Raw genomic sequence first — 23,826 nt, 5'->3', positions numbered from 1 at the left:
CCATCGCTCTCAGCAGAAGCAGATCTTGCCATGTTTGTCATACCAGCTTCCGAATACTAGAATTAAGTGTTTGAAATAGTGGGCTTAATCTCAAACCAGTCGTAATTGAACTTGCATTTTAATATTTTACTTATAAATTTATTTATTTATTCATTTGATTTATCTGTTTTTCTAATATCTGATCTTTCTTGTTTTTTCTCCCTTTTACCTACAGTTACTTTATGCGAATGAACACCATATTCTTTGGAAGCTTGAATTTCAAGTCAGTGGCCCCTGTGGTGGGCTTGTTCCTTATGAATAGGATTCACTTTCTGAATAATAATAATAATTATAATATTACTATAGTGGATTCACATCAACCGTGCATTTGATGTCTAGGCCAGTCCCTTACGACGCTCCTGATTGGCTCTTGATAAGCCAATCACAGGGCTGGAAACTCTCAGTCTCTCTCCAGAGTTCACATAGCCAGGATGTATGTTCCACCTCTCCTGAGGGATACTTTTGAAAGACGTATCCCTCAGCAGAGGTGGAGCATAGATCCTACCCATGTGAACTCTCGAGAGAGAGACTGAGTTTCCAGCCCTGTGATTGGCTTATCAACAGCCAATCAGGAGCGTCGTAAGGGACTGGCCTACACATCAAATGCACGGTTGATGTGAATCTACTATAGTGACAAACCGCATGTGAAAGCCGACATGAATCACCAATCAATAAGGATAAAGATTGCAATCAAGAAAACATGAAAGGGAATGTAAAAAAAAAAGTTGAAAGAAAACATGCAAGAAACGGGAAAATGAAAAGGTAGCACGGGTAGACATATCGAACTAGAATCCACTGGCTTATAATTATATCATAAGGCAACTTGGTTATCGTACTAGAACCCGTTAGCAAATAAGTGAATACATGAAGAAACAAATAAGTGAGATTATTATCAAAATTCTTGACAGAGAGTGGGTTACTTGGTTCGGTAGAAAATCATTTCTCGATAAAATGTGGTTCGGATCCCACAGTAAGCTGTAGATCCCGTTGCTAGGTAACCAATGGGTTCCTAGCCAAGTAAAAAAAAAATATCTAATCCTTCGGACCAGCCCTAAGGGAACTGTTGATCAGGTCAGTGGTCTAGTTAAACTAAGATATACTTTACTTTCGACAGAGGGTGACTATACTCTGTTATTTTCCATCTGTCCATCCGCCTGTGGTGTTTGCGCATGGTAACACTGCGTCCCGGTATTTGAATAATATTCTATTTCGAATATTAACGGTGTAATTCGCATTCAGTAAATTATTAAAACACTTTTCAGTTGCAAATGTACACCCAGACCTCCTTTTATTTACCTAAAACGTACACATAGCGTAACTATTTAAAGCCCGGGACGCAGTGTTACCATGCGAAAACACCACAGGCGGATGGACAGATGGAAAAAAACAGAGCATAGGTATGACTAATTTCGCTTTAAAGATGACAATTGTTTTCTTAAGGCTGAAATCATCTGTATAGCAAATAGTAGGCTTGTACGCATTGCTGGTAAGTTAATTAAAATAACAATGGGAAATATACGCTGTTGGTTTAATTGTAGAAGACATCCATTTAACAGACGCTAGGTAGGGAGTAAGTTTATCAGCAAATTCCTATATGGCTTCTGATGTTTAACGGTTTTAACCCTAAGAGGAGCCGAAGAACGAAATTATACAGTAATTTGTCAGGCAGCCTCTTGCGAAATTAAACTGAATGTCAAACAGACAACCATAAAAAAATAATAAAAGAATAAGGTAAAGATGGTTTTATTACATATTAAGTCTTAGGAAAGCGTGGCGTTCAATATTCCTCAACTTATTATAGAAGATTGTAGTTACAGAGCAGAAGTAATTGCCAAAGGCATAAAGTTAATCTATTGCCTCTTAGACAAAATTCTTTGTAGTATAAACGCACTTAAAGAGCTTATATTGCAACTAAGGGAAGAGAAATGTGCCATGATGGCTCAAGAAGCTCACATTTAAGAGAAAGTAGGTTCCAAATATAACAACTATCAATTTTTATATCAATCATCACAATGAGAACAAGGCTCGATCCGACCTCCAGCTGACTAGGGGTGCGTGCTAAAATCTATGGTCAAATAGAGCGTTGTTTCACCAGCGGAAATTAAAATAAATATACTATATTTTATTATAAACAATTTTTCTGTATTGTTCAACATACTCCTTATTTTTTTGTTTTTGTTTTTCATTCTAATACATAAAACATAAATATCCGATCCTCAAATTTCTGTATCTTTAACTCAACGTGTAACACCTTTTTCAGACCCTTTTACGCTTTCATAACCCCCCCCCCCCACCCCTCCACAATCCCAACAGGAACAACAACAAAGTAGTTTGTAGGCTTACTCCCCGAGTAAGCGAAAATTATTATTAGAGTGACAATCGACCTCAATGTGTTACGCAAGGGATGGATTAAGTAAATACAAAATAGCTAGTGGCTACTGAAAAGGTTGTAGCTACTGCGAAATATATTGTATTGAAGATGGCTTCGAGATCTTTCAGTTATATAAATGAGAAAAACAGACTTTCCCAGGAGGCCGGTTTTCAGAGTATGTGCATTCAAAGCGCAATGGTTTAACGTGCAACATAATAAACATCTTAGTTTATTAAATGAAACAGGTCTGGGATACTCTTTAACATTTTGAAATGCTATGCAACAGAAACCATCGAGGGGGGAAAATTGCGTTTTTCACGGGAAAAAATTCATTGAGTTGGGATTGAAAAAAAAATGGATGTAGAAAAAAGGCGACGCTCCACTGACGACTTCAGAAGAAAACTTTTAGATCATTCTGTTTGCAAGTGAATAATACGAACCAGTTTGCATTCAAGCATTGTTCTCTGCATGATTATCTTCCGCTCACCTTTACAGAAAGGCAAGGGTGTTAAACTACTTAAAATCCGATGTCTGTAATAATGTCCGAAATTGCCAAGTCTCGCAAAACAATCGTCTTCTTTTCCCATATACGACGATTCTTACTTTTAAAAATGAGAGGGGGGGGGGGGGGCGGGGAAGAGAGTTAAAGAAGAAGCAAAAAGAAACTACCAAAATCCTCGACGGAAGCCACTCGTATACGAGAGGGTTCACCTACTTCAGCGATATGTTTATTTTTGGTAATGGCCCAAGTACCTGCAGTTCAGCCTCTCACCCCCTTCCCCCCCCTTCCCTCTTTCCCTCTCGACGATCCCCCCCCCCCCCCTCTTTCATTGTTCGCCATTTTTCGGCCAATCGACTCACTCAGGCAAGAGAACCAATTTCGCGTACGGTACCAACAACTGGGTCACCGTCACATAAGGGAATGCCGTTATTAATACATCGTTGAGAGAGAGAGAGAGAGAGAGAGAGAGAGAGAGAGAGAGAGAGAATGGGGAAGTTTAAAGGTAAACGCGAAACCGACCTCCTATTCTGGAGGTTCCTACAAAGGCAGATATATTTCTACGAATTCTGTAAGGAAAGGTGTCTCCGCACCAACATCAAGATTACCTTAATGTCCATGATCATCAGGACGAACTTGTGACGCCAGTTTGAGTAGCCATAAATCAATCAATCAAACATCAGGGCACTCGTCATCAATATGATTAAAGATGAAGATAAAAAAAATCACTATATACAGCTTGCAATACTATATTTCACCGTGATCAGGAATACAGAAGTATTCGAAATATACGGTGGCATAGGACATATAGACAGTGTTTTTAAGGGCCTTTTTATCTTCGTAGTATACTATTAGATTACGTTAAAAGACCCTCATGATTAAAGTTAGTCAAAATCATAATCCGATTACGGATTATGATTTTGAAACCCCATTATAAATCATCTTAGGGGTCCCCACTATAACCCTGACATGTTTAATGCCCAATCCGACCAGCCGTTCGGCCGTGATTGAATGATAGACGGGCGTACAGACATTAAGCCCATTATAGTATAAGTATATAATTAACATAAATAATGATAACTCTTAGAAGTACCAGAAGCAGAATTCAATAAACTCCTTCATTTTCAACTCGGCCTCATTTATGTTAATAAGACACTGCTTACGCCTAACATGGGAATCTCCTGAAGTTATCGCCACCACCACCCTCCTCCTCCCCCTGCTCCTCCCCCCGTTAAGCCTACTATGTCAGAATATGTTGAAGTCTCCGGAGACCCTTTTTCCTTTGAAATCTAAACTTCCGCAAAACTTGCTTCCGAGTTCTACGGAGAGACTCCGACAGTAGACACTCGGCCATGATTAAATGCTCATCTGCGCGGGTGGATTCATTTTCGACCACAGTGATCCACTTGTCTTTGTCGTAAACGGTCGTTTACGGTGCCTTTTCCTTACTGACGAGAGAGAGAAGAGAGAGAGAGAGAGAGAGAGAGAGAGAGAGAGAGAGATTAGATGGTGAGAGAGTTCATTATATATTGAAAGAGAGAAAGGAGGTGTTTACTATATAGCGACAGGGAGAACGATAGGTTCAGTATACAGGGAGAGAGAGAGAGAGTTAAATTCCCCTTTCTCTTTCATCGGAACAAAATATACCAGGAGAACAAAGCGAAAAGAATCTACGAAAATTAACATTTCACACCCAGTACAAGAGAGCGCCTCTGAATGGCAGGGGAAATCAAGGCTTTCCTGCAGTTACTACTGTGCTAATCAAAGACGACGACTCTGACCTGCAATCATTTCTTATTCACTCACTATTCCGTCTCAGCAACGGTTACTATCCACCTAACACAAGTGGAGTACTGGGAGTGCTTTCCTCCCCAGCTCCCGGGGAGTTCATTTGATTGCAAACTTCAAACGAAAACCGGTCGTATTGGTGAAAAGCTGCCAGTAACTCTTCCCTTGGGGATTCTCGTAGGAATTTCGGCTCCGCATCAATAATCAAACTCCATTTCCGTAATTACCTAATCAGGTTTTCTTCTTCTTGTTCTTTTCTAATTCTTTCTTTCCCGTCTTGGAATTTTATCAGGGAACAATCCTTTCGCGCCAGCGTCTTCTATTCGCTGGACCTAATCCTCTTATCACTTCAGAGGCTCCTCCTCCTCCTCCTCCTCCTCCTCTCTCCTCCTCCTCCTTTCTTCTCCTCCTCATCATCCTCCTCTACCTCCTCCCTCTCCTCCTCTCTCCTCCTCCCAATCTTCCTCCTTCATCGCCTCCATCCCCTCTCCTCCTCTCTCCTCCTCCCCAATCTCCTCCTCATCGTCCTCCATCTTCTCCTCCTCCTCCTCCTCTATCTCCCCCTCCCCCTCCTCCACCCTCTTCCCCTCTTCCTCTCTCCTCCTCCCCAATCTCCTCCTCATCGTCCTCCACCACCTCGTTCTTCTCCTCCTCCTCCTCCTCCTCCTCCTCCTCCTCATATCATTCTCTCCCCCTCTCCCCCTCCTCCTCTCTCTTCTCCTCTCCTCCTCCTCCTCCTCTCCTCCTCCTCCTCCTCCTCCGCTCCTCATCGTCCCTCCCCCTTCTCCTCCTCCTCTCTTCTCCCCCTCTACTCCTCATCCTACCCCCCCCCCTCCTATCCTCTTAGAAGCAACCTCCAAAAAACTCTTCCTGCATTTTTCCTCTCTCCTCCAGAAGGCGAGTTCCAAAAACCACCACCTCGTTCTTCTCCTCCCCCTCCTCTCCTCCTCCTCCTCTCTTCTCCGCCTCCTCCCCCTCCTCCTCCTCTCTCTCTCCTCCTCTCTTCTCTCCTCCTCCTTAGAAGCAACCTCCAAAAACTCTTCCTGCATTTTTCCTCCCCCCCACCCTCCCCCCCGGGAGGCGCGTTCCAAAAACCGCCGCCCCCCCCCCCACCCCTCGTCTCGACTGAATGCAGCAGCGGCATTTAGAAAGCAAGCAAAAGGAAACGCCGTGAGTTGTGTTGGCTTTTTATACACTTAACAAACTTTTTCCATTACAAAGGCAAAATATTGATGCGCCCGAGACAGCATCACCGCCCCATTGGTCCCCGCTGGAGATTAGACTTGTCGCGAAAGAAAGAAAAAGAATAAGAGAAAGAAGAAGAAGAAAGAAGAAGACGAAGAAGAAGAAAGAAGACGAAGAAGAAGAAGAAGAAGAAGAAGAAGAAGAAGAAGACCAGGTCAAAAAAAATAAAAAAGTGGGGAGGCAAGACAAAAAATTAGGACTTCCGAAATAGCTGACTTACGGAAGAAATATGATAATCGTCTGTTACATCAAGTTTTCATTTGACTAAATTCCTCTAATTCAAACCCTGAACTTAAATGTTTAGATTCCAAATTGAAATAGATCCCAAAGACGGATGGAATATGTAACTCGGAAACAATGTGGTACCCATATATTTTCACTCACTCAATCTTTTCATATATATTTAATTTATATATATATCATATATATATATATATATATATAATATATCCATATATCTAATATATATATATATATATATATCCCATAAGAGATCTATTATATATATGTCATATATATATTATCGATATATATATAGAAATATATACTATAGTAGATGAATAATATATATATATAGAAGATATATATATCGATAGATATAGAGATAACATATATAGATACGATATATATACATATAATAGATATATAATAATAGAATAATAATAATATATATATATATATATATATATATATCATTTTTATATGATACATATATATATAAAATAATATATATATATAATATAATATTTATATATAATAATAATATATATATACATATATATATATATATATATATTATATATATATATATAAAACTGTTCCAATCAATAAGAATGCATATTTTAAAAACATAAATAAATAAATAAAACAAAACCCGTCCACATTTTCAACATACCATGACTGATTTGTGTCCAAGGTTTCCTAACCCAGATATATGTGAGAGAGAGAGAGAGAGAGAGAGAGAGAGAGAGAGAGAGAGAGAGAGAGAGAGAGAGAGAGAGAGGCTTAAATTGTGAAAGGCAGTAGAATAGCTTCATATTTTCATACATCTCAAACCTCGCCCACATAATAATTGAAACAGAAATAGGAAATTTATATAACAAAAATAAAAGAAACCTTCGAAAATAAAAGATATAATATATAAAAAAATTAACGATATCGAAAATAATAAAAACAAATGCATGAAACTTAAAGTGAAAAAATAAATATACAAATAAAGTACGAGAAGTCACTGGCTAACACTTTAATTTGTCACTTAAGTAGATTCTAATTTATTTCAATCAGATTTCTGCAAATAAAACATTATTCGTCTCGTTAATTGCGTTTTACTTGCTGAAGATTTACCAATGACTTGTAACAAAAACATTCAAAGCATTGCTCATAAATAACCCTTGTTCCCTCTATGTTGGAGGAGAGAGAGAGAGAGAGAGAGAGAGAGAGAGAGAGAGAGAGAGAGAGAGAGAGAGAATTGTAACAACTAAAACTGACGTCTCGAGAATTGTGACCACTAATACTGGCGTCACAACATCTAGGTTAGAGAGAGAGAGAGAGAGAGAGAGAGAGAGAAAAAAAAAATTGTGACCACTAAAACTGGGGTCAAAACATCTACGAGAGAGAGAGAGAGAGAGAGAGAGAGAGAGAGAGAGAGAGAGAGAGAGAGTCTCTTGAAATACGTAAATAATAGCCATGCATGCACAGCCTTTTATTGCAGCACATGGTATTAGCAGTATATCCCACCAAACATTGATGAAAATGTTACAACGCCAAACATTTGCATTACATAATAGTTATAGGAAGAACGACACAGTAACCAGTTTCCCACAACAGTCCTCCGTTCTCATGATAATCAAATAATCAGTCTAAACTGCTTTTACCACTTAGGAAGTTTGCAACAAGTAAATATAGGTTTTTGTTTTTAAAACTTTGTCTGGCGTCTGATTCCAGAATGAGCATTAAAAAAAACAAGTAGGAAACGGCGCAATCGAGTTTTCTATACAGCTTTATGATGATGTATGATCCGCGGTCCATGAAACTTTCAGCCAGGGCCCGGTGGTGGCCTGTCCTATAGCGTTGCCAGACGCATGATCATAGCTAATTTTGAACTTAATTAAATAAAAACTACTGAGGCTAGAGGGCTGCAATTTGGTGTGTTTGATGATTGGAGGGTGGATGATCAACATACCAATTTGCAGCCCTCTAGCCTCAGTTGTTTATAATCCGAGGGCGGACAGAAAAAGTGCGGACGGACAGACAAAACTATCTCAATAGTTTTCTTTTACAGAAAACTAAAACAAGAAATACTATTAGAAACTGAAAACATCAGTGAGAAAGCAAATTTACTCTGTGGTATTCTTAGAAATATTTATTCAACATCATTAAAAACAAACAAATATGTTACATTTTCAAATCTCATGACCTAAAGTGTGTCAAATCATTTCAATAGTTATCGTCTATAAGGCTCAAACCACAGTAAATTAAAAGTAAACAGCAGTTACTGTTAGAATAAAAAAACAAGAGTTTATGGAAAAGAAATGATTGTGGGCGGGGCCGAGCGTGCACTCAATTCTATGCCATAGAATTTAGTGTTCTCATCATAAGTTACCGGAAATTGACGATTTACTCAGACATACCATGAAGAGTAATATCACCGCGAATAAAGCCGAATATATCAAGGAATCTCGAAACATTCATCAAAACCACGTCACTGTTCCCCCGCGTCCTTCAGCGAACAAAGTCGGAATGGAAGAGGAAGCGAGTGAGAGTTCACGATCTCTTGATATGCTTCTCCGGGGCATGTTCCTGATTAAGGAAGCCCTTGTGTCTTTTTTTAAATGCACGTAAGTATCCAAGATCTCATTTACCTTTGATGAGATCTTCCTGAACGGGAAACAACATTTCTCTCTCTCTCTCTCTCTCTCTCTCTCTCTCTGGCCTTTCTCTCTCTCTCTATCTCTATCTCTTGGGTTTTTTGCGGTTGCCCGTGATGTCGAGTTGGTGAGATCGCCCCCAACCCCCTTCCCCCCCTAACCAAGCCTTTACCTCTCCCCTTTCCTTCCCATACCCCCACCCTTACCTTACCACTTCCTTTCCCCTCCCCTTCCTTCCACCCCCATCCCACCCCACCCCTACCTCTCCTTCCCTCCCCTTCCTTCCTATCCTCACCCCATACCTCTTCCTTCCCCTTCCCACCCCCTACCCCTTCTTTCCCCTACCCATTCCTTCCCACCCCTTCCCACACCCCTATCTTACCCCTTCTTTTCCCTTACTTCCCCTTCCTTTCCTATCCCTTCCCTTCCCCTCCCCCCCACTTCCAACGGACCTCCCAACAACTTCTTCTTCTTCCGTCCCCTACACCTTCCAACGAACCTCCCCTTCCCCGTTTAAACCTTCCCCTAACCCTCCCCCCTCCAACCCCCTCCGTTCTCCTCGGACGTTTTGGGCAAATGGAAAAATAAAGGGCACGATTTAATATTCCCGCCGATGTGATGAATCAAGCCAGGAACAAAAGTCTGGAGCCTTCGGAGTGAATTAATAAAATAAAAGGAAAATCGCAGTTTTTGTCTGGTTCCTGAATACGAGGAACCCCGGGTGCCGTGTCATGCGGCCTCCGGTGCTCTCAAGGGCCTCCCAGTGATAATGAGAGAGGAGAGAAGAAGAGAAGACGAGAAGAGAAGAATACTAGGTCCTCGAGGGCACCGCCACTTCACCAACCACTCTCTGCCTTTCTCTTCCTCTTCTCGTCTTCAGACACAGTTTCTTAATGAATCCGGAAAGGTTTCACGGCTTACCTACCACGAACGAGACTCGGCTCTCTACTTCTCCATAAACTGTAATTTTAAAGTACTACGCTCTTCCCCGGAATTGCCAGAGGCCCAGAAAACACGTTCACACCAAAAAAAAAAAAAAAAAAAAAAAAAAAAATATATATATATATATATATATATATATATATATATATATATATATATATATATATATATATATATATATATATATATATATATATATATATATATATATCAATCGATGCAAGGTGAAGGACAATCCTTTATTCCCATTATTTGTACTTTGTTGTGTTCGCGACGTTTCAAGACATAAAAGGTCCCCTTTTCCAAGCTAAAACAAAAGATAAAACAAAAGTTAAAATCATAAACTCGGAATACATACTAAAAACAACACGTTTCAAGACATAAAAGTCCGCATTATATTCAAGCTAAAAAAAAAAAGATAAAAGTTTAAAATCATAACCTCGGAATACATACTCAAAGTTTAAAAAAAAAAGTTTACAAATATAAAAGCAAGTACAAAGAGTAAGGGAGGTATCAATACCATAAGGTGCTGAAAGCACAGACCGAAGCTGACCCGGCCCGAATTGTCACTCGGTCTGTGCTTTCAGCACCTTATGGTATTGACTCCTCCCTACTCTTGTACTTGCTTTTTATATTTGTAAACTTTTTTTAAACTTTAGTATGTATTCCGAGTTTATGATTTTAACTTTTTTTATCTTTTTTTTTAGCTTGATAATGGGACTTTTATGTCTTGAAACGTTCGCGACAATAAAGTACAAATAATGGGAAAATAAAGGATTGTCCTTCACCTTGCATCGACTGATGTCTACTGGTTGATAGAACCGCCTTCAATTTTCACTATATATATATATATAATATATATATATATATATATATATATATATATATATATATAATATATATATATATATATTATATATATATATATATATATATAATATATATATATGACACTGATCACATCACCATGATTCATATATACGCTTCACTGTATGTCCTGATTCCTGGGTTCCTAGGTTCGCGCCCGGGAGCCGACGAAATTATTATCAACTAAAAAAAATTCCCCTTCAGTTAATATATATGAACATATATTAATTCTGAGGTAGAACGAATTAGATATCAAAGGACATTTTGTAGGTTCAATGCGTGTATATATATATATATATATATATATATATATATATATATATATATATATATTTATACATATATATATACATACATACATATATATATATATATATATATATAGTATACACGTAAAAATTCGAGATTGTCAATTAGGCCAAAGCTTTACCAAGAGCTGGGACCTAATATGAGGTCATTCAGCGCTGAAAGGGAAAATAAAAATAAAGAAGGTCTGAAAGGCGTGACAGGAGGAAGGACTTCGCAGTTGCGCTGTGAAACAATTGCGGAGAGTAAGGTGTAAGAAAGAGAATATGAACAGAGTTGCGATAAAAGGAATGAATGGGGTTGCGAACTAGGGGCCGACGGGACGCTGCGAAGAACCTTAAGTGCTGCCTACAGTCAGCCTCGTGAGGTGCACTGATGACACTACGTCCACTACGGAACATAAAAGTGCTAAATATGCGTGAATGAAAGATCGATCAATTAATATAGAGAGACTGATATAGTGTAAAATAGAAACCTATTTACTTCAAGATATTTCCATGGATATACAGACAAACACGATACGCTCTCCTCACGTTCTCGCGTTCTTTTACGTTCTTATGGGCTCCTGTGAAGGGAAGGAGTCCGTTCGTACTTGGTCATTTCTATTGGCAAAAGAAGCTAGACTTGATGTCTTTCTTGCTTGCTTGTTTACGTCTCCCTGGCAACAACATCCATTTACATACAAACAAGCGTATCATACATAGCTCCAACACACAAAAACCTTTATCTGTCTGATGTACGTTAGTTTACGCCAACACACACACACACACGAGACGGACAAAAACACACAACCGCAGATTCCCCTTCCTTATATTTAATCATATTTGGTCAAGGGATTTCCCCTCCCTGTTTTTAATCATATTTGGTCAGCCTCTCTCACGAACTGCTGCAGGGAATCTTGGCTGTCGATGATATCGCGGTCTCGTATAATGTCTGACAAGTTTCCAGGTTAGAACCTCAAAAAGTTCCAGCGAAGGTGCAATGCATCACCACCCTAAAACCCTGCTGCTTTTACTTTTAATAATTTATTTACATTTTTATCTTTATTTTTTAAATTAGTTCTTTCTGTATTTCCTGTTACCTTCTGTCACGTCTTTCTAATAAGCACCTTATTCTTTGGAAGCTTTAGTTTCAAGTCTATGGCCCCTTTGGTGGGCCTGCTCCATATGAAAAAAGGTTCATCTTCTGGATAATAATAATAATAATAATAATAATAATAATAATAATAATAATAATAATAATAATAATAATAATAATATAAAACGTAGCCATCCTTACGTGGAACATCATTTCTATTTTTAACACCCCATTCTTTTATGCCAGAACTGAATCAAATATCTTCCAACAAATCACCCGATCCGTTCATATATAGAACACACAGTGCATTTCCGTCAACTCTATATCAAAATCGCTTCTCGAAACAAGGATTTACAAATATCACTTTCGACATTACTCTCGCGCTTATGGGGTGCATGACGCAATCAGTTAATCGACAATCAGTGAATCGGCAGCGTTGTAATCAATAGAAATTAAGAAATAGATGGTCAGTCTGATTTATAATTCTCCAATAACACGTTTTTCAATATTACTGTGGAACGTTCTTGATACACATGCAATCACACAAACACACACATGCACACTTACACATACGCACACACACACACACACACACACATGGATAAAGGTATAAGCCACGAAGGAAAGTGAAATACTGGAGTAGCTACAAGATCTTTCGACTCAACGTCCTTTACTTAGCAGACTGACTGACACACTTGAGAAACTGAGAGAACAAGGAAGGGTTGTATAAGTGACAGATAGGAATTATAAGGAGATAATTACCTAGAATCCAACACACCTGGTAATTTGTAACTTTCCCAAACGAACATGAACATGGGTACAATTTAAGAGGTTTACAAAAAGACTAACTCCAACTGCTCAGACACAGGGACAAGACAATTAAAGGATTATACAGGGCGGCAACTGACCACATTCAAACTTTTGGTAAACAAAACTTATTTACAAAACATATTAAAAATACATATACAAAGAGAATATCTATAAGGCAACTAATTTGTATTTAAGTCTGTGATTGTATCTTTTAGGTCATTCTTAAACATGTTAAAAATACAAGGGTCTAAATGAAACAGACCACGACTAATATCAAACTTACAATGGGATGCAAGACATCTTTTGTTCTTGCAATTACTGAACTACCAATCCAATTTATCCGGTGGTTGTTTTCTCTTAAATGAATGAATATTGCATTAGATGTTTGCCCAGTTTTGACACAATATTCATGCTGCTTGAATCTTACTTCTAAGCCCTTGCTAGATTGCCCGACATAAAAGGAGGGGCAGTCCATACACACACACGACCGTTAAGCTACAAAACTCGTTTAATATCCAATTCACTTTATATCGGAAATATCACCGAACTGGATATAGGACGACATTTGTAGACAGATGTTTGTCAGTTTAAATAAAGAGTCATAGTGTTTATGATAAAATTTCACGTTTATTTATATACAGATAAGACTTCTTTACCCAATCGTCGCTGAATATTCGCTCACATCAAACCGTCCGATTTGTCTCAGATATAAGAATATCAAACGCGTTTGGGAAAGTTTGGGAATTTCGAACTGGAAAGATTCAAGATATTGAAAGAATGTGCAGATCTGCTTTCTAATATCATTCAAAACTCTGAGAATTTTAACAGAATACAATAACGAAGATAGCATTTTGGAAAGTTAAGTTCAAATGCTGGAACGGATAATATCAGCATTACTTGTAAACCTCTTAAAATGTTCTACAAGCAGCCTACTGCTCTAACGATCATAAAAAGTATTTCTAAACGCATCAGGCAGACAGATCTGTTCGCGAAAACTTAAGATAATCTGGGCACTGGTTTATGTTTCACTATAAATCCTTTTCCCGCTGATTCTCGAGTTGTTTATCTAGAGTCATTTTTGCACTTTCTACACTTTTTTTTCCTTTATTAGACTCTCGTAGTTGTTCTTATCGTCAGCTCCCTATTCCACTCCCTTCAAACCCGTTGTCACTTTATACCCACAGCGACTCATACACCAGTACATTTCCATACCTATAGTTTTATCCGCTTGTCCGACAACTCTGATCAACTTATGAAATCCAAGTTGCATTTCTTTAGCCTCAGAAGACACAACATTGTCTGGGACATATGTCTCCTATGAAATTCAAGGCATTAGCTTTAATTCAGCTGCCTTCGGCCACAATCCGATACATGGCGATAAAACAAACAACAAGCTTCTTAGCACATGCGAAAATCTCACGAAATTTATCAGTGTCAGAATGACATTTTTACGTAATATTACCTCGACTTACTGAACTGGATTAAGTTTAATTCAATTTAGATGGAAGGGGCTGTTTCTTTACCAGTTTTCTTAAATAAAAAAACCCCAAGACAGCAATGATGATTTGGTAATTTTAGATGAAATGAAAAAGACATTGTTGGTTAAAGCTGCTTCGGGTTTAAATAGTGGATTTTTTTCTTTTCTTTTTTAATAAGCAGCCCTACCAGAAGCTTCACTGAAAATGTTAAAAGTTGTTCCCTAGAAATTGACAAAAGTATTCTCAGAGCCTGTCGTTAATATGATGAATTATAAATATCATAAATATCTGTTATTTTTCGCCTATACCATGGCATGTAAAATTTTTTTAAAACATTTGCTATACTGCTAGATAATAAATACAACGTCCCTACCATCTCTATTATCATTAACGTATGACGAACGATCGCGTTCAAAAATAGGCGCATTATTATGAACCATGACAAAAAGGACATCAACATACTGATAAACCTTCACAAAATGCAACGTCCAATAAATGGAGGAGAGAGAGGAGCTAAAAAATAAGAAATAAAGAAACAAAACCATTCCAGTGAACACAAAACCGACACAAACGCGGTCAACAGTGCACAGGAATTGAAGGCAACATTGCAGACTCCATTAAATGACGAGACTCGTGTCCATTACAGCGTTGCAAAGGTTGTACCACAGTTGTGCCTTCAAGAAATAAAATACATGACACTCGATAGAATGTTGGTGGTTATACTCTGTTGTACCGAGTGCCAAGCACTAATTATTGAGGCAAAAGCATTACGGACGTGGCTTCCATTTGTTACATTTTTTTTAGACATTACATGTTATATATCTAATAAGAAAATAAATAAATAAATATATATATATATATATATATATATATATATATATATATATATTATATATAGTATAAATATATATTGTATATATACATATATACTATATATATATATATATATATATATATATACATATATATATATATATATCTATGTCGAATCTACTGGTCACTTTTTAACCAGGTACATATGAAATTGTAATAGCCACAATGCCCTCTTAACTTCTTGAATTCTTTGCTCTTTTCGGATACGCTTGTCACTGCAAAGCCTAAAGATCCAAGTTCAAAGAAATTTCTTCTTCAAATTTCTTTGAACTTGGATCTTCAGGCTTTGTAGTGACAAGCGGTATCCAAAAAAGAGCAAAGAATTCAAGAAGTTAAGAGGGCATTGTGGCTACTATAATCTCATATATAATATATATATATATATATATATATATATATATATATATATATATATATATATATATATATATTCATCAGGGGAACCGTAGGAGAAGGCATCATGCTCGGGTACATTTATTTTGCCGACGTTTCACGACTCTTAGTCGCATCCTCAAGGCTATAATTAAAGATATACACGTGAACATTAAAACCACGCACTGCATAATCCATAAGAATTACGCAATATTTAAAAATTCAATGAACAACAGCATGTAGAACATTTAAAAATTTAAGAATATCTTAAGAGAGGAAGACACTAATCGCTAAAACACACAATCCTCCTCTGTTCCGTAGTTCATCCCCTAGGATGCATTGTTTGCTTTTTAAAATTCTCTCAGTCACTGCCCCTCCTTTGCGAGGATAAGGTACAGAGTAGCCTTCCTGTTTTATTTTTATTTATTTATTTAAATTTTTCATTTTTTTATTAAAATTTTTTTACATACATATAATAGCTTTTGTATGAATTTTTTTACTGTACATAATTTTAGCGTTTAGTATTTTCCTGTCTTAAGATATTCATAATTTTTTAAATGTTCTACATGCTGATGTTCATTGAATTTTTGAATATTGCGTAATTTTTATGAATTATGCAGTGTGTGGTTTTAATGTTCACGTGTATATCTTTAATATAGCCTTGAGGATGCGACTAAGAGTCGTGAAACGTCGGCAAAATAAATGTACCTGAGCATGATGCCTTTACCTATGGTTCCCCTGATGAAGATAATGTTAAATACTACAGATTAAAATTAAGTTAAGTATATCTTAGTTTTACCATAAAGACCACTGAGCTGATGAACAGTTCTCCTATGAATGGCCCGAAAGATTAAATATTTCTACGTGGCTAAGAACCAATTGGTTACCTAGCAACGGGACCTACAACTTATTGTGGGATCCGAACCACATTATATCTACAAATGAATTCCTATCACCAGAAATAAATTCCTCTGATTCCACGTTGGCCGAACCGAGAATCGAACTTCGGACCACCGGATTGGTAGCCGAGCGCGAAATCCACTCGTCGAACGAGGAACTTAAATACTACAAATTGAAGCATCAAATTTATACATACGTAAACTTCAAATATTGTACTCAGATTTGAAAATTTTAATAAAAAATCTGTTAAAATGGTAATAACTCAAAAACGGTTCAACCAATCTATTTGAAATTTTTCATGTAAATATCTTAAATCACCCTTCATACATGCACAAATTTTGATATGATAAACGATGGAAATCATTACGTTACATCTCTCCCCTTAACAACCGAGGAAGCATGAGTGATTAAAAAAACTATATTTTTTTCTTTCCTCTTTTCATGTACTTCATAACAGGCCTTTCCTACCCTCTAAGTGTAAGTACTGTCCTCCCTTTTCCCAGAGTTAATTGTTTTTTTTTTTTTTTATCTCAAATTTTACGTTTCTTCTTGTTCCAGAGTTAATGTTTTTTTTTTTTTTTTTAAATCTCACAAATTTTAAGTTCTGTTCCCAGAGTTAATGTTTTTTTTTTAATCTCACAAATTTTAAGTTCTGTTCCCAGAGTTAATGTTTTTTTTAAATCTCACAAATTTAAGTTCTGTCTATCAGCTTCGGCCTTACGAAAACGTTTTATTAAACACGCTAGGAATTTTAACTAGCGTGAACGACGCCCTTCTGCTATTTTAAGTACCTGTAATTGACTGGGTTTCCTCTATGGATCAACATCATAGCAAAGCACTATCTACTACATATTGCTAGCAACATCCGAGCAGTTTAATCCCAGGCTTTTTAGTTTCTAAAAAGGCATCATGTACATCAACAAAAGCCAATCTAATGCAAGCCTTATGGTACTTTTTCGTTCATGGTCTGGCAAATGTAGCTTATTAATATATTTATCCTGCTGTAGTAAAAAAATAAATAAATCCGCTACGATCATTAAGATTTTCTGGAAGCCGTGATTCATTGAAATTTCGCCTTGGCCCAGTTTGGACGCAGCGAAGATTACTTCACGAGCGTAAGCAGCAATTGAAAAGACGTCACAAATTAGCCCCAGAAAGAAGGAGGTGCTCTCGACTTGGCTAATTAAGCGTAATGAAACAAAGAATGGTTCCCGCCTCGTCAATTCCCTTTTCTTCAGAACAAACTCCGCTATTCTTTATTAATAATTAATCTTTTTTCACTTCCCTTCCATGACAACAATAAAGTCTGTTTATTTGGCAGGTCAAAATCATCTGCTAAACACTTCCCTTATTCCAGCTTCCTGGCGTATTTTGCTCTATGTTCCCAAGATGTCTAACTGTTCGCATCGAGGCTAATTCTGACAGATGTAGTTTCCGACTTTGGAACTCTCTAAGCTCACCTGTACTCCCAAATCAATAATCTTTGTTATCACTTCATTCCAATTAAACAATGACTACTTACCCGTCTTCTTAAGCATACGTAAAATACACACGTATATAAATTTATTCGAATAATTAAAATTTTTTTATTTAAACCTTCTATTCCCATACGCTTCCTAGCTTAGCTTTCAGCACGAAACGTGTGAAAAATCCATTGCTCAAGATTAATTTTTCATGTACAGGCACCAAGATCGTAACCTTACAAACCAGACAGAAATTACCTTCTCTCTCTCTCTCTCTCTCTCTCTCTCTCTCTCTCTCTCTCTCTCTCTCTCCTTTTTTTTTTCTCTACTATAACCTTGGCCCCATAAATCTATGAGCGTGAGCTCATAAATGTTTCCTTACGGACGGGAGAAAAAACATTGAGGGTGAAAGTCTGTCTAAAATATATTTCAGGACGTTGGCAACCACACGGCTAAGAGCCTAACTTGCATTTTTATCAGTTGCTCTCCTAACCGCCAGGGATATACATTATGCACGTACTACCACTACGCACACTACACACACACTGACAAATAACAGGTGTGTCCGTGGCCGCCATACCCAGCTGCCTATTTGCGAAGCTGAAGATTTTACAGCGAAGGGTATTCATCGTCATTAAGATCTCTATGCGAGAGCGAGATGAATTGAAGAGGTACGAAACTAAATAATTTCATACAAGTGGTTGTTACGATTACGTAAGTATCTGGTAAAATGTGACCAGTAGATTCTAAATATAAGTTCATGCATGCATACGTACGTACATACATTTTATTTTTCCAAAGAGAACTAGAAAAATGACATGATCCAACTCTGACAAAATTACTAGTGTACAATATCCACAGTTCTTATAAAAATTTCAAAGCTGAGAAAAGTTCAACATACATACATTCACACACAGGGGTGCAAAATAAAATTGTATTTAAAAAAAACACTAAGATACAATTCTGACATACTAATGTACTAAAACTACAATTCTTATGAAAGTTTCAAAGTTTAAGAAAGTTTGCAATGCCCAACCAGAGTCGTGCCTTAGAGCGTACACTTAAATAGCATTACTCCGCGAAGAGAAAACTACCATAATATATTCACTGTTCACTGCATAAATAAAGATACGAAAGAAAAGCTTCCTTGGATACGGGAAAATGCTTCCCTCATTTTGTAATTAAGCCTTGCTAGGTTGATAGATATATATGATTTACAAACGACCCCATACCTCTATACGAGCATCTGCACTACCATTCTTTATAACTTACTTACATAATTATATTACTTGGCTTTTAATTAAAGGTAAGTGAGAGATTTAATATGTTCTCATAAGTTATTCACTGACATCTATCGTACACTAAGAAATAGCCAGTTATTAGATTAATATTACCACTACTACAAATGCAAGCACGCGTGTTTTAAGCTAAGCGGTGGTCCTAGATGAACAACTTTTTTTTTGAAGTATTATTTTGTACACTTTTAATATTCTTCAGCAATACTGTAAGAAGCTTTCAATTAGTTTAGTTTCATGTAAAACTAGAGAATAGTTGCACAAACGCCGTTTTGCTACGCACGATTTTTTTTTTCTTTCTTTTTTGTGGGGGTGAGGGAAGTTGGGTAGGGGGAAAGGTCAAAGCCTGTAAGTAGCTTCGATTTGTCCCAGCGGAGGACTAAACAGTTTCCCCATTTATTACCTAAGGTGTCACTTACAAAACTAATCATTTCACAATTCATCATAACACTAATAAAAATTAACATTGTTCAAAATACCCATTCAAAACGGCATTTAAACAAATTAACGAGAATGGAATAAAACAACGTATTGGATTCGACTGTTTACATCAATATTTGGGGAAATGAAATACTAAAATTCGTTTTCAATCATTCAGATAACTTACTTCAATACCTTTTCCAAAGATGCACACCCCCACCCCACCCCCCACCCCCGCCCTTTCCACGACTCGCATTATCCGAAGTCGGAAACCAAGTTCTTTCTTTGTGCTCGTTTAAAGATACTTTCTAATTAGGCATTTGAAAGGCTTTTGAAGCCTCTTCTCTCTCCCCTCTCCCCCTAGACCCCATTCACATGCCCCTCCCCTCTCTCCCATCCCCCCCTACTCCCTCCACCAAGACATACCTACTACTCTCACCCCATTCCAGTTAGAACCCCTCCTGGAAATAAGTTTCCAGCAGAAGCAGAATTCGATACCTCTTTTAATTACAGGTATGAGGAGAGCCGCATTTGTTAGGATTAGTTTTCTCGCGTTCCACATCCGTCTGCCATTGGCTGCTGAGAGAGACTTCGCCAGCATTCCGTCGGGGTAAAACTTTCAGGTTATGTATAATGATAATCGTTATGAGAGAAAGAAAAAATCCCCCTCCCCCCCTAAAAAGACTGGCTTTATGTACAAGGCGAATCACGGCCAGCAAGCAGGTGAGGACATAAACACAGACGAACTGACGAAGCGTTAACAATAAAAGCCCATTTACAAATAATGAAATACAGGTATGTATTTAAACCAAAATGCGAATCATTTGTTACCTGCAACACGAGCGTCTATACCTCTTATAGGTCAACAAATGCTGACATGACCCGTTGACCCATTTCTTTAATTCAAAACTACACAAAATTAAGACAGATTCTACCAGCAACAACTATTAGGAGAGAATTACAATCTGCACTTCGCTAACACGTCACACTAATGACCTGGCATAATCGTGCGAAACTTTCCCTCAATTTAGGGGTCCCAAGAACTTAATTAGGTCCTTAAACTGAGCCTGGAAATTTAGCCGAAACCTTGAGGCAAGTTGCAAGAAACGGTCTCGGTATTTATGTTAGTTCTCGGTAAATCTGGAATCCAGCAGAGGTCGCAAATTGAAGGCAGGTTATATGATTATACAGCAAAAGCGTCGGCAACACTGAGCTTATTATGGTCACGAGAGCGTAACAGCATTTTCTCCTTGGCCTCTTTGAGATAGGAATCGAATCTAATCAGTTAATCCTATTGACACTTTGTATTTTTGTCATGACGCGTCCATTCCATCTGCTTCGGTAACCCTTTGAAATGTCGAACGGCATCATTCCCCAATGGCCCTACGTTCCTCCGAATGATTTTACAGAATGAAAATATCATCATCAAGAGGTATGAGATTATGACGCAATCTTCCCCTCCGCAAACCTCCACCAGGTCTGAGCAATAAAACCGGTCCCCTCCTTAATTCCCTGATCCAGATCCGGGTCTCTCCCAAAAATTTAATTGAATAAAAATACACAACCTTTTGCATAATTCTGCTTACCAACGGAAAAACAAACTGAGACAAAAACATACCCCCCTTGAACCTCACTAGCGGACTAAAAAAATAATAATAATAAGTCCATCAATATGTGAACATTAGGCTGGTCTTCTCACAAAAAATCATAATAACAAACGTTAAAGTTTTTCAAATGCAAATACAATCTAAGCCACATTGCGATCTAAAGAAGTACTAAACACGTACAAAGAGAAAGCGATTTCTCTGACATTCTTGACCTCATACACTGACTCTAATGAACAGCCCACTGCTGCTGTACATCAAGCGTTGCCCTCTAAACCAAACTCAAGTCCCTCCCTTCAGAGCAGCTATGAAATTATTGGGAAGGTGAACGCTTGTCCCTCTTTATTAACCTCGACTTGTCGCCTCACCTCCTATCGACAATTCCCACCTCGATGCTTTCCAGCCTCATTCATCAGTTCCGCGAAATTTCATCGCGACTTCGACCGCCTCGTCGGGCGAGTTAACGCAATGCTGTCAAGGTTGAACGCGGGTTTCCATTTGACATTTTCCTTTACGGGTAATCATTTGTGCATTGATCACTAAAATTAAGCTATTATTATTATTATTATTATTATTATTTTTTTTTTTTTTTTTTTTTTTTTTTACTCTATCACAGTCCTCCAATTCGACTGGGTGGTATTTATAGTGTGGGGTTCCGGGTTGCATCCTGCCTCCTTAGGAGTCCATCACTTTTCTTACTATGTGTGCCGTTTCTAGGATCACACTCTTCTGCATGAGTCCTGGAGCTACTTCAGCCTCTAGTTTTTCTAGATTCCTTTTCAGGGATCTTGGGATCGTGCCTAGTGCTCCTATGATTATGGGTACGATTTCCACTGGCATATCCCATATCCTTCTTATTTCTATTTTCAGATCTTGATACTTATCCTTTTTTTATTTTTTCCCTCTCTCTTTCTCTTCAACTCTGGTGTCCCATGGTATTGCGACATCAATGAGTGATACTTTCTTCTTGACTTTGTCAATCAACGTCACGTCTGGTCTGTTTGCACGTATCACCCTATCCGTCCTGATACCATAGTCCCAGAGGATCTTTGCATGATCATTTTCTATCACTCCCTCAGGTTGGTGCTCGTACCACTTATTACTGCAAGGTAGCTGATGTTTCTTGCACAGGCTCCAGTGGAGGGCTTTTGCCACTGAATCATGCCTCTTTTTGTACTGGTTCTGTGCAAGTGCCGAGCATTCACTTGCTATGTGGTTTATGGTTTCATTTTTCATATTGCACTTCCTACATATGGGAGAGATGTTATTATTTTATTATTATTATTATTATTATTATTATTATTATTATTATTATTATTATTATTATTGTTTTGTTCTAAGGGGTCCACAATCATAAAAAAAAATGTTGCGAGTTCGTGTATAATTTTAAAACTCTTTACAAAAAGCTTTCGAACAAGGCCTTCCCTGGGTTCATCTTCAGCCCAAAATCTTTACAAAAAGCTTTCGAACCCTTCCCTGGGTTCATCTTCAGGGAAGGGTTCGAAAGCTTTCTGTAAAGAGTTTTAAAATTATACACGAACTCGCAACATTTTTTATTATTGTGTATTGAGAAAGTAAATCCACAGTAGTATGCCTGTTTGGTTTTATTATTTTTATGTAGCCACTGACTTTAATTACAAAACGTGGCTACAAAAAACTTTGTTTTTTGACTTATGTTTACAAATAGTATTTGTAAACATAAGTCAAAAAAGAAAGTTTTTTTGTAGCCACTTTTTGTAATTAAAATCAGATTAGCAAGGAGGAGCGTGAAGGTCATCGAAAGCTTTCTGCTGTATATATTTTAACAAATAACAAAACCAAACACGCATACTACTGTGGACTGACTTTCCCATTTTATTGACTCATGTGATGATGAGTTTTCTTTGGATTATTATCATTAGACGAAACCTATTCAGGTCAAACAAATACACCAAAGGTGCCACTGACTTAAAATCCAAGCTTCCAAAGAATCTTAGGTTCAACCTCCCACCGCGGAATCCGCACTGCAGCAGTGACTGATCACGATACAGAGCCAGTGATTTTTCATCGCCCAGGGGCAGCGGCATGTCACGACGCTAACCACTCTTTTATGATAAATCATTATAAATGACGACGCAATCATATTTAATACAATGGACTGAGAGAGGGTTTTCAACATAAAATTATCAAAAAATTATCTCTCCTTGTGAGTCACCTGTCAAATCATAAGGAATGTTTTACTCCAGTTCCTAAAAAATAAATTTAAAAAAATCACATTCGGCTGAAATACAATAAGAAATTAAAATAAAGTGTTACTGTTATAAATCAGCATACCGGAATCTCCTGATGAAAAATTACGAAAATCATAAGAAACTCACGATGGGAAAAATGACGAAAATCATGAAATCACTCATCGATTATTAGGTTTTATTTAAACAGACCGATGCGGACTGTGATGCTAAAACGGATGTAATTAGCGGAGCAAAGTTAATTTTTTCGATGAAACTAATTATTTCTTATTAGTGGTCTGACTGAACGCAGAATTTCAGCATTTCACATCAATTTATTTACCGCCTTAATTGCGAAATCCCAAATAGTATCTCGATTTATTAAAAAAAAAAAAAAAAAGTT

Source organism: Macrobrachium nipponense, chromosome 2 (genome assembly GCF_015104395.2).
Source record: "Macrobrachium nipponense isolate FS-2020 chromosome 2, ASM1510439v2, whole genome shotgun sequence".
Lineage (NCBI taxonomy): Eukaryota > Metazoa > Arthropoda > Malacostraca > Decapoda > Palaemonidae > Macrobrachium > Macrobrachium nipponense.
This window is presented reverse-complemented; position numbering follows the sequence as displayed.